We start from the raw sequence: 13,309 nt of genomic DNA on the forward strand, positions 1-13,309 counted from the left end.
AGATCTAGTTTCGCTTTTGCTTGAATGAAGAATGCAATATTGACATAAGAACCGTTCCGTCTTTGAGCTCCCAGAGATTTTAGACAAGCGAGACGCACGAAACGTCTGTGAACTAAATAAGCGAGACAATAACCCAGCAACGGAAAGCTCTGTGAACGTAATGTTTAAGTGGCACCAAAGTAACTAATTGCTAATGGTGTTCACCGAACTTAGAAACACCTAGAACCTTTCATAACACCCATCCTTTGCGTGTTGTAGATAACCCGGGGACCCGTGCGAAACTTTCGCACTTTTATAGTTTTAAACAATGACAGCATTTGGAATAAATGCAGTCGTTGGGATAAGGGTAGTTGTGGAAATGACAAAAAAAAAAAAGTTTTTAAAAATGAACCGAACGACGTGAAATAATAATCACGAATTTGTGACACGTCCTTGCATGTAAATTTCCATCCATTATAGCTTGTAAATTCTAGTTTTCGGCCGTAATATTTACATTTAAATGTTATTGAAGGGAAATGAGAAATACCAATATAAAACCCAAAAAATTAAATAAATGCGAAATGTGTATGTTAGAGCGTGGTGTTCACTTCTTACCTAGTAAATCACTATGACCATAAATAACCTGCAACTGTATTTTGAGATTTTAATTGCATTTCGTACTTTATGCAAGCACGTTACGCCGTAGTAGCAGTTGGCAAATCAGGATCCGAAACGACGATGACAAATAGGTTTGTAAAACGTTTATCCGTTATGTATGAGGACAAACCTTTACATATGTTTGTCGTTTCGGAAAGTATATTTGCTTATGAAAGTCAACCTGTACGGTGGGCAGAACTAATGGACTACGCACCGGTCACGGTTATTACCTATGACAATGCTGTATAGAAATTATCCGGTTAATAAGTACTTTAAAACAAATAAAATTGTATTTGTAATAAGGTAACACGAAAAGGGAGTCTCTTATCCGTGACTGACAAGTTAGCTTCGTAAAATACAGGTATGGCTCTAGGCATACATGAGGCACATTTGAGTACTGATTGTTAAAAGTCTCTTTCATGTTAAAATTGTCTACAAATAGTACGTTTTATCGCAAAATCGGTATGCGGTGTCTGAAGTCGGTTAAATACCTTTCTAACGATATCTCATTCATCCATGTATGTGTTGAGCAAAAGGTATGTTGACTTGAGAAATATTGTATATGATGATCAACAGTCTATTGTGAACAAAAGATCTATTTCAAGCCACTTCCCTGATTTTAGAATGTCAGCAGCTATAATTCAGTGTTAGCGTCAGCTATTCGTATTTATCAGTTTTCATGTGAGATTAAGACTGAACGCAATCATGAACTGACACAAAGTGTCACTGATTTTCACAAGACAGTAGATGCGATTATCCTTCTCTGACGAGTGGTCCGGAATCAGCAGTAATCCTTGACACTCCGATCGCCCTAAAACTTTCCCTACAACGACGAGGTTCTTAATGTCCGTCACATGGCGCAGTTCGGGTCTTACCAAAGCCGAAGATTCAGCTGGCAACCCTTTGAAACAGCGGCGTAAGGAACATTTCTCCGCACGTATTACCCGTGTTGCTGCCTGTCGTACACGAATACTGAAATGTACGGCAGAAGATCCTGACAATGGTATTAGTATATGGTTGACGGTCTAAAATTACAGTGATTAAGCTAAGTTCCTCGATTACATTAGCCGTGTGTAAGAAATAAGAATACATCCCTGCATTTTCTTCTGACGCCTTGGAGAACGAAAGTTTACTACAACAGCTGGTAGTCAAACTACGTGTCGGCTGGGAAGTGATTAGTTAAACAAGTTTCCATACTATTCTAAGTAGCAGTGGGCGTCTTCACATAATCAAAATTTATATTTAAAACATTCTTTAAATTAGCGAGTTGAAGCGCAGGTGAAGCTATTGCCAGAACAGTGTACTGTTACTTTTCACGAACTTATATTAATGTACTAACTTTCTACACCTAAGATAGTTTTCACAGAAATCCTAACTGTCAGTGTTACGTGCATGGGAACATATGTCGCCAGAATTCCGCGAATGATGTTGTTGTTCCTAATAATGCAGAAATTGTTTGTAACGTCCCTTCCACTATATTTTGTAGCTAAAACGCTTTTCCAGTCAGTTGACTAAAAGTCCTGGAGCAGACAGCATGTCGTATTTAATAATTTAGCCTAATCAGGTGTTCACGCAAGCACAGTGATTTTCCTGTATCGAGAACAAACCATAAATACGAACAAATGCAGGTTGTTTGGCGTTTATTGTCCACATTGATTAGATATGGTCATCTGCACCCTTAATTAGACTACCGTTATCGCTGCTTAGGTCCATAGCCTTGAGTCTGACACGAATTTTCGCTCTCAGTGTCAACACAGCTCTCGCTCGTTGGAGCGTTCGTGTTTGGTGAACGGCCCGTTTGCTCTCATTAACATTTATATTACGCGTACAGTTAGCAGAGGACAAGGTAGTGGGGAACTGACAACATGTGTTGCTGTAGCTGACGACATACAGGGGCTGCATGGTTTATCCCTTCGTAGTTGTCTGATGACCGGATATATATTTTTTAAGAGGGTTCTTGCCTGTTCAGTACAATGGTGTCTGTTTCTAAAGTTATTTAACAGATTGTAATTGGTTAAAATGTGATAGTTTCCCCCCTTCGAATCTTGGTTATGGTAACTGAATTTTAGCGTAGCCTGAGCTTCCATATCTACCGAACTAAAACTACAAGACAGATTAAGAAATGCCGTGTTACGTAATAAACAAATGTCTGATGAGTATTTTCGTGCTTCATGCGAAGTGTGTAGAGTTGAAGCGAACATGGTACACACATATTTGTGCAAGAAAATAACTACCACTCGGAACTCGATGAGAAAAAAGCTCTATCTTTACAAGAACCGCCGTAAGGGTCTTAAGTTGAACAAGTTTTTCGGCTGGATTGTAAATTTTTCTCTGATGTTAAACAGAATACCTTTGAGTGGCTAGTTGGTCATTTGATGTTTTCTCTTTCCATGCTCAGAACCACTGATATACAGAAACTCATTGACCTTTTGCTATTGCCACATTAATTACCATTTTCATTAAGGAACCATAGGTAGGCCGTCAGTACTCAATTATCTGAGTGTGATTCTGGGGACGGGTTAGGAACTGAAAATGACGATGAATAGCATTCAAGAAAGCAACTCAATCACCTGATGGATCAAAGCAGTTAGGAAAAATTGTGTAAAATTACAAGCAATATAGATTAAAATGCAGTACGGTTTGAGACTACGTATGTAGTGCCAAAGTATTGCTTGGTATAACAACGGATTTTTTGTTGTTGTGAAAGCGAAGAAAACTAGGTATTTTGCAGAATGAGATTTTCACTCTGCAGTGGAGTGTGCGCTGATATGAAACTTCCTGGTAGATTAAAACTGTGTGCCGGACCGAGACTCCAACTCGGGACCTTTGCCTTTCGCGGACAAGTGCTCAGCATCTGAGCTACCCAAGCACGACTCACGCCCCGTCCTCACAGCTTTACTTCCTCCAGTACCTCGTCTCCTATCTTCCAAACTTCGTGGCTAATTTTGTCTGTGTACAGGTTGATTAACAAAAAACTGGACAAGTAACTTCCTCCTACAACAAATCTGAACAGATGACATATAACATTAGCATAAATATCTCATATGCACTTGACTGTAACACACGTGAAATTCTCATTTAATGAAAAGACAAATATTCTGTGGCAGTTGTTACAGTTCTGCTGTTTGTCTCCAATATCCATCTTAAAGTAGTTAAAATTATTCATCAACATAGCACAGAAAAAATGTTCTGCAACAAGAGATTATGATCAATTTACGTTGTTTATATTTTTGTGGGTACAAAAGTAGATTGGTATTGCCTAGTATTTTCTTCCTTGTTTGTTTACTTAATTTTTTAAATTAATTCCTCGCTTAGTGTAATAATTTCAAGGACGTGTAGGTAATGCTTCCTGTTTCATCAACGCCTTTACAACGTTGTAATTAAATGCATTTGATTAAAAAAAATTAGTGCAAAATCTGGTCCAGAGATGAAGTGGAAGATCCAAAATCCAGAGGTCTCGAATTCAATCCTCGGTCAGTTCCAGGAGTCCTATTTGTTACTTATCACTTCTTTAGTCTCTGGCAACGTTTGTTGGTCTGAAAAACGCCGAGCTACACCGTGGTCCAGAGTTCACATTACGCTGTAGGCCCCCTATACACGGCTGCGTAACTGGGTTTAAAGGTTAATGAAAGACGACGACATGCCACCGAATACCACCTCCTGTACGACCATCCCTTGCAAAGCACTGTCGTGTTTAATACAATCTTCGGACTGATGATTGCATTTAATATCTACGTGTGTCGTGCATGAAGTATGAAAAATGCTGAGTGCTAAGTTTTGGTGGGAGGTACTTTGTAAATTACCAGTCAATTGCAGTAACACTTTTCCGTCTATACAGTGAATTAGGAGAACTGCAAATATTTATTTTATTTAAGCGCTTTGCTACCTGACCGCTCTCTTATATCGGACCGGGCAGCCTGTGGTTTACAGTGTAGACAGACACTATCTAATCACTTTAATGTTACCACCTGTGAAAAACCTGAAATTTGTGCAGCGCGGTCCGCTCCGAGAAGTGCAGGAAGAGATTCAGCGATGTTCTGGAAGGTACTGAGGGGGATGTGGAGCCATGGCGACTCCAGTGTCGTGGCCAGAGTCTGGGTTGTGTGTAATCTGGGGAGTTTGGTGGCAAGGGGAGAACGGTAAACACATCCTGGTGCCCTTCGAATCAAGACCGTTCACTGCGACCTGTGACACGTTGCATTGTCCTGCTGGTAGATGCCATCGTACCCAGGAAAAACAAACTGTACGATAGTGGCGGACATGATCCCCAAGAATAGGTGCATACTTGTGTGGATCCATTGTGACCATCCAGGGAAGGCCACGAAAACATTCCCCAGGCCATAATGCACGCAGTGTGTTTGCTTTCACATGTTTCACGCCATACACGCTAGCGGTCATCTACCCGATGGAGCATAAAATGTGAGTCATCTGAAAAGGCCACATTTAGTCATTTAGTGGAGGTCCAGCTGTGCTACTGGCGTGCAAATTCCAGCCTTTGTCGCTGATGAACAGCAGCAGTCAGTATGGGTGCATGTACCAGGCTCCTGGCGGCGGAGGCCGATACGCAGCAACGTTCGCAGAATGGTCGTCGAGGAGACACTGTTGATAGCCTCTTGGTCATCTGAGCTGTCGGTTGTTCATCAGTTGCACGTCTATTCGCCCGGACACATCTCCGCAGCCGTCGTTCACCCCTGTAATCTATATGAAGACGGTATCTGTTCTTTTGGACATGTCCGAAAGAACAGATTCCATCGGTGACCATGCAGCGCTCTAGAATGAAATGATAATTAATTAAATCAAGAACCTACGCTGTCGACAGGCGTTGATATACATCAACGGGGACAGTTGAAACTGTGTGCCCCGACCGGGACTTGAACCCGGGATCTCCTGCTTACATGGCAGACGCTCTATCCATCTGAGCCACCGAGGACACAGAGGATAGTGCGACTGCAGGGACTTATCCCTTGCACGCTCCCCGTCAGACCCACATTCCCAACTTAATGAACAGATACCATCTTCATATAGATTACAGGGGTGAACGACCCATTGACCTCCTTCTTCTGTGCGGATGCACACGTATTGCCCGAACTCTTACGGGACTCGGTGAGATTGTCTGCCGCGAGTAATGAGTGTAATGGGCAGGGGCACTACGAATGTAGTGCGTGGACATTAAGTTGGGAATGTGGGTCTCACGGGGAGCGTGCAAGGGATAAGTCCCTGCAATCGCACTATCGTCTGTGCCGTCGGTGGCTCAGATGGATAGAGCGTCTGCCCTGTAAGCAGGAGATCCCGGTTTCGAGTCCCGGTCGGGGCACACATTTTCAACTGTCCCCGTTGATGTATATCAACGCCTGTCGATAGCGTAGGGTCTTGAGTTAATTATCATTCCTGTCATCTATGGCTCGTGGCGCACCACAATTGCCTCGGCGCCTGTTTCGTATAGCGCCTGTATGCCATGTACTGTATACTTTAACCACGGCAGCACGCGAACAGTTTACAAAATCGGCCGTTTCGGAAATACTTCCACTCCGGGCCCGAAAACAAATGATCATGCCCTTTTGAACGTCAGATAAATCGCTCCGTTTCCGAATTACGATAACGACTTCACTGTCTTCCGCGGCCCCTCAACACGCTTTACTAATCCTTCACTGCTGGTGCTGCCATCTGCCGCCTGTGAGTGGTTATTGCATGTTAACATCGAACATAGGCGATGGTCACATCAGTGTGACTGGACCGTGTATATTTTGTATGTGACACTGAAAGACATTACATTAGTATACATAAATCGTATAAAGAAGAAAAAAAAGAGGGTAAAACTGGAGAATGAGACAAAATGTAGGCAAGGAGCTCAATAGTATCTGGTATTTTATTTAAAAATGTTGAGACAGCAGATTTTGATGCCACATGAAATCAGCGACGGGTTTAGACAGGGATCACAGAATCCCGAAAGGTTTACCACCATCTTTTTAGGCAGGGATGCCATTATCGCAAGGCACCTGCTGTTGGTTTATTTTTAAGGTGGGCCAGTTCTCTAACGTGTCTGACCCTCGTCACTATCAGCTGTCTGACATACTCTGTGGGTCAAAGACCTCTCTTCCAAGACTTTACCATGCGCCATCGCCTACACCATGTTTTCTAGCGCCACCTACCATTCTTCCATAGGTCTTCATCCTATGATATTGTAAGGTAGGCTGTTTAGGTTTTTATGTTGGTAACGCCACGTAGTGCTGTGTATGAAAATCGCTGACTGCTCTATGTTCAGTCTGTGACTGGCTGGACTCATTGTTGGAATATTCGCTAGTGTAGTGTTGGGCAGTTGGATGTGAACAGCCCGTAGCGTTGGGCAGTTGGAGATGAGCCGCCAGCTGCGGTGGATGTGGGGAGAGAGATGCCAGAGTTTTGAGAGGTTACTATGAGCGGACGATCTGGACGTGTGTCCGTCAGCCGGCCGGAGTGGCCGTGCGGTTCTAGGCGCTACAGTCTGGAACCGAGCGACCGCTACGGTCGCAGGTTCGAATCCTGATTCGGGCATGGATGTATGTGATGTCCTTAGGTTAGTTAGGTTTAATTAGTTCTAAGTTCTAGGCGACTGATGACCTCAGAAGTTAAGTGGCATAGTGCTCAGAGCCATTTTGTGTCCTTCAGAAAAAAGAAATTTGTAAAACGGATGTCACGTTTTGAACACTATTAAGGTAAATACATTGTTTGTTCTCTAGCAAAATCTTTCATTTGCTAACTATGCCTGTCAGTAGTTAGTGCCGTCAGTAGTTAGAATCTTTTATTTGGCTCGCAGTATTGGCGCTCGCTGTATTGCAGTAATTCGAGTAACGAAGATTTTTGAGAGATAAGTCATTCATGAAAGGTATAGGTTATTGTTAGTCAGGGCCATTCCTTTGTGTGGCCGTGCGGTTCTAGGCGCTACAGTCTGGAGCCGAGCGGCTGTTACGGTCGCAGGTTCGAATACTGCCTTGGGCATGGATGTGTGTGATGTCCTTAGATTAGTTAGGTTTAATTAGATCTAAGTTCTAGGCGACTGATGACCTCAGACGTTAAGTCACATACTGCTCAGAGCCATTCCTTTGTAGGGGTTATTGAAAGTCAGATTGCATTGCGCTAAAAATATTGTGTGTCAGTTTAGTGATGATCAGAATAAGTAAAGATAAAACCGCCTGAGGACGTTGAGTTTTACTCAGCTTTTTCTGTATCAAATAACATAGAAGTTTACCATCACAGTCATTCTTTACATTGAAAGGGGAAGTTTCAATGTTACCGGGGAGGTCATATTCGAAGGGCTTGACATAAACACATGTTACGAGTGAAGACTTGGTATGTAAGGGTCTGTGTGTGTTTCATTACATACAGTTTTTTATAGCTTTCCAATCACGTGCGTTCAGCCTATTTTACACGAGAAACTTTAAGATACATCGTTAAATATCCATTAATCACAAGATGCGTGCAAGTGCAGGAACAGGCGAGAACCAACGGTGAACGTCTAGGCGACGCTAAATACACGTTTCCTCTCTCCGCTGAGTTAGAGCACAGAAAACGATGTTGTAGCTGTGGCTAGTTAATGTCTTATACATACTTCTGGCTCGCAGCAATTCACATCTAGGCGATAGTTGTTATGAACACTACAAGGACAGTGGCACTTTTCCTTCACTCGTATCGGCTGAGATGACGTCGCGGTTAGCCCACTGGACACGCTTGCGGGAGCAAATCGCTTCAAATCGAGAATCACAATAACTTTAGACTCCTCTGTTCGCATCATCAACAGAAGAGGCTCTGCTAACGGTATACCACGCCTTCCACATCGCTGGCAACGGCCTCTGCACAACGCTGGTGACTACTTTGAAGGACAGTAACAGATGAAAACACGTAACTCTTTTGCATCGGTTGTGAATAAATAGTTTCCACTTTTTGTGTTCCAACCCTCGTATATAGACATGTCGTTAATGTGTATTGAAGATTTCAGGCATCTAAATAAGGTCGTTAGTCAGTGCGTACAGTCCAAGTGTGTATCGGCATACGAAAATGTAATTCACTGACATTCACGAAAAATTGTGATAAGTTCAGTGTGTGAACTAATGTGGTTCATTTGATTCATTGCATATCAGAATATTCAGCAAGAATCACTCCTACTAAGAGTTCAGGTTTGGCCGATGTGGCCGAGCGGTTTTAGGCACTTCAGTCTGGAACCGCACGACCGCTACGGTCGCAGGTTCGAATCCTGCCTCGGGCATGGATGTGTGTGATGTCCTTAGGTTAGTTAGGTTTAAGTAGTTCTAAGTTCTAGGGGACTGATGACCTCAGATGTTAAGTCCGATAGTGCTCAGAGCCCTTTTGAACCAGTTCAGGTTTTTTAGTTAGAGCCGTGTAAACTTTATGAAAATTGTTAGTATTTTTTGAGGCGTTCATAAGTTGTCTTACACTAGCTGCTCACTGTGTTGTTATTATGGTCTTTGATGAGGCTTTTCAAGCTGTTCTATGCTGCGCTGTGCAGACCTCTTCGTCTGCGCGTGCCTACTGCATTACGAAGTACACTGCAGACCATTTACTGTAGTGCCGCCTCCCGTCACTCTCTGTACTTGGATATTAGTGGATGAGACGTTAAGGTCGTCACTCGGCGAAGCAAGCCGCGGATGCTAGGTGGGGTACAGGACGCGAACGGCAGCTGGCGCCTCCCGGCTGCAACATAATACTGCGGGCAGTCTTTAGCGACCCAGGGGGATCGGAGGGAAGATCCGCCGGGGCGGCGGCGCTCGATAACAAAAGGGAAGACAGTTGGCCGACACCGGGGATGGAGGCCTCTGCAGAGGAGCCGCCGCTGCGTCCGGCGGTTATCCGCTCCACACACGGCTGCACGGTGCTTATCGTCACACTGGTACAGCCGATTTTCGGGCCACACTCTGTGATTCACGCCTGCAGCACTGTCGCAGCTATAGTGGCGTCCTCGTAAAGGGCTCCCACGGACGAGCGACGGATCGCAAGGGAGACCGACGGCTTCGTAGATCGCACGCGTGTGGCCAAATCGCAGCGATGGGCCGCTCATCGTTGGTAGCATGGAAATCCCAGGTATTCTGATGGATCACATGCGATTCGTTCACGCAGTATCGCTGCCTCGCTGTTTGGTAGCGGTGAGTGGCAATATAGCAGCGATTAGTTTCTCTAGTTATCAAGTGTGATTGTGCACCTTTTTGGTTTCGCTTTGCCAACATGGAGTAAGAAATTTACGTTAGAATTTATAGGTGTCCAGGGACCATGAACTACTCTCGGAAGTGAAGTGGAAGCTGCAGTTACCATTTACATCAGGAAGTAATACGAAGAACACACTCCGATTTTGAAGTGACTGACAGTTTGAAATGGTTCAAATGGCTCTAAGCACTATGGGCCTTAACATCTGAGGTCATCAGTCCCCTAGACTTAGAACTACTTAAACCTAAGGACAGCACACGCATCCATGCTCGGGCAGGATTCGAACCTGCGACCGCAGCAGCTGCGTGGTTCCAGACTGAAGCGCCTAGAACTGCTCGGCCACCGCGACCGGCTGACAGTTTGAAGCTTGGGCTGTAGAAGTAGAAGTCATCGGAGGTTCATAGTAATACTTCACGATGCAGTAGGTTCCATTTTACGATTTTGTGTGATTTTTGAAATAATTATAAGCATTATTAAAGTTTTCAACTTTTAAACAGAACGGCATACGTACCTATTGTAACGTTAAGAAGGACGTTTTGATGTAAATGTTCAAGGAAAATCTATTAGACAGTTGAATTCAAGTTCCTTCTCATTTCACATACTGTAATTTTCCTTCATACAATTTATAACAAGAGCTACGGTAATCAGTGCTGCTATTGACATGGATTAAATTAAATGGCTCTGAGCACTATGGGACTTAACTTCTCAGGTCATCAGTCCCCTAGAACTTAGAACTACTTAAACCTAACTAACCTAAAGACATCACACACATCCATGCCCGAGGCAGGATTCGAACCTGCGACCGTAGCGGCCACACGGTTCCAAACTGAAGCGCTTAGAACCGCACGGCCACACCGGCCGGCTATGGATTAAATTATGTAGGCGTAAATACTAACAGTTAAACAGTAAGACTAACGAATAAAAAACGAATTGAGGAGTAATAAACGTGAAATGAATTGTATTGTCACCCTGGAAAGACGACGCACACAACCCATTTGGCGTCAGTGGAAAACGTAATATATTATATAAAGTAACCTACAGTTCCCCAGCAAAGCGTTTTAAAAGAAATTTAATAACTTATAATTCTCATATGTTTTAAAATTATGTTTTGTAAGGATTCATGGGGATACGAAAATCGATTGCAACTGCTGTTAAACATAGCAGCCCATTTTCCGTAGCAGAACTCATAATGGTTCAAATAGCTCTAAGCAGTATGGGACTTGACGTCTGAGGTCATCAGTCCGCTAGACTTAGAACTACTTAAACCTAACTAACCTAAAGACATCACACAAGTCCATGCCCGAGGCAGGATTAGAACCTGCGGCCGTAGCAGCAGTGCGGTTATGGACTGAAGCGCCTAGAGCCGCTCGGCCACAACGGCCTGCGTAGCAGATCTTCTCGACATAGTGACACAATTCTGACTGCACTTGCTTGGAAAATCGCTCCTGTATAGGGTGACGAGGCGAGTGACAGACTGCAGGCGATATCGCGTGGTGTGGCCTGGAAAAAGGTGCAAGCCGCGGAACACCACTTGACGCTCCAGCCAGTCGCCTCATTCCACCGCGTCTGTCTCCACCGTGTGGTTCGGGGTGCGCGTGGAACATTTAGCGCTGATATTCCTGTTGGCTTGGGTACCAGTAGCCTCTCACCACGACTGTTCAAAGAACTGAACTCCCACGGGTCAAAAAACGTGACCGTCTGATTACTTTATAAATGAATTATGGTTTTAGTTATTTGACTTGATCCTTACGGTCGAAGATACGAAACCCAATTATGTTGGACATTTTAGTTTCAAATTATTCACTCATACTCTAATGGAGTTTTACCGCATGAACAACGAACATTCAGGGAGTGATAAACTTTTCCATTATTTTCGTTGTTTTCAGGAAGGTGTCAGTGAGAAGACGTTTCGAAAAGGTGCGAAATTACGTGAACAGTTTGTTGAAAGTGATTAAAGTGCTCTCATTGTCAATTAAGGGGCAATACAGTCTGGGTTATTTGCTTGCCTCCCTCAAGGCATGTACACTCGCTAACTTTAATACTCTACTTTTTGTTTTAAACGTCTAACGTAAGATTAAATCTTATATAGGAACATGGTTTTACGGTGCATTCTGGGGTTCATCCACCTCGGAGTCGGGTAGGAGTTGGAATATCCACCCGTGGCACGAATGTCGCTTTTTTGTGATGTAAGTTAAGCTATTCTTGAATATTGGGATTTATTTGATAATTTAATATGAAAGAGGTATTGAAATTCGAAAATTTTAATTTTTTATTCAATTTCAAAATTAAAATCCATTAGTCTCAAACAGACTTCTATTAGTCTTGTACAATATTTTAGCTATACAGAAATAACGAGCGGAGTCACTTCTGTAATCCTGAGATAAACTAACTGAGGAAGTAACAACTTTTGGTGAATCTGCAGGGTCACATTTAGTGTTCATCGTATGTTGCACATTATCATAAGAACTGAAATTGATCTTTTCTTCAGTTGGGTGATGCTGATCGACTTTAAAAGTAATAGTTGCAGTCTTTCCGTACAAAAGATTGTAATCCAGTTGATTTTCAGATATGTCTGAGCCTGTGTCGCGTTGTACCGTTTTCGTCAGGTACATACGAATCATCAGAGTCAAATTCAGAGTGAGAGTCTTCAGAAAACGTCGTCTGCATAATTTGTCTGCTCCTGTTAGACGCATTTTGAGCTACTTCTCCAGCCATTACACTCTAAACAAAACAGCCTGAGATAGGAGCCAATATATCAATACGCGTTAGGATGAAAAGTAGTAGAAATGAGAACAGCGGGAAACTTAACATCAGAATTGATGGTCACGAAGTAGATGAAGTTAAGGAATTCTGCTACCTAGGCAGTAAAATAACGAAAGACGGACAGAGCAAGGAGGACACAAGAAGCAGACTAGCAATGGCGAAAAGGACATTCCTGGCTAAGAGAAGTCTACTAATATCAAATATCGGCCTTAATTTGAGGAAGAAATTTCTGAGAATGTACGTCTGGAGTACAGCATTGTATGGTAGTGAAACATTGAATGTGGGAAAAGCTGAACAGAAGAGAATCGAAGCATTTGAGATGTGGTGCTACAAACGAATGTAGAAAATTAGGTGGAATGATAAGGTAAGGAATGAGGAGGTTCTGCGAAGAATCGGAGAGGAAAGGAACATGTGGAAAACACTGATAAGGGGAAGGGACAGGTGATAGGACATCTTTTAAGACACGAGGGAATGACTTCCATGGTACTAGAGTGAGCTGTAGATGGCAAAAACGTTGAGGGAGACAGAGATTGGAATACATCCAGCAAATAATTGAGAACGTAGGTTGTAAGTGATACTCTGAGATGAAGAGGTTAGCACAGGAGAGGAATTCGTGGCACCCCGTTAATCCGATGAACAAGTTCGATCCAGATCTGCTTCACTTCCCTGCTTTGCAAGCTAACATTATACGACTTGCACTTGCGAGCTGTTCTTTCAG

At 43.3% G+C, this 13,309-nt stretch overlaps 2 non-coding genes across 2 annotated transcripts; one reads left to right on the forward strand and one right to left on the reverse strand.

Moving 5' to 3' along the window:
* Nucleotides 1-5,492: 5,492 nt before the first annotated feature.
* Trnat-ugu (transfer RNA threonine (anticodon UGU)) lies at nucleotides 5,493-5,566 on the reverse strand. Its single transcript has one exon. It is a non-coding gene; the product is annotated as a tRNA-Thr (tRNA).
* A 309-nt stretch (nucleotides 5,567-5,875) lies between these two features.
* Trnat-ugu (transfer RNA threonine (anticodon UGU)) lies at nucleotides 5,876-5,950 on the forward strand. The gene has a single exon. It is a non-coding gene; the product is annotated as a tRNA-Thr (tRNA).
* The last annotated feature ends 7,359 nt before the right edge of the window (nucleotides 5,951-13,309 follow it).

This window comes from Schistocerca cancellata, chromosome 9 (genome assembly GCF_023864275.1).
Source record: "Schistocerca cancellata isolate TAMUIC-IGC-003103 chromosome 9, iqSchCanc2.1, whole genome shotgun sequence".
Taxonomy (NCBI): Eukaryota; Metazoa; Arthropoda; class Insecta; order Orthoptera; family Acrididae; genus Schistocerca; species Schistocerca cancellata.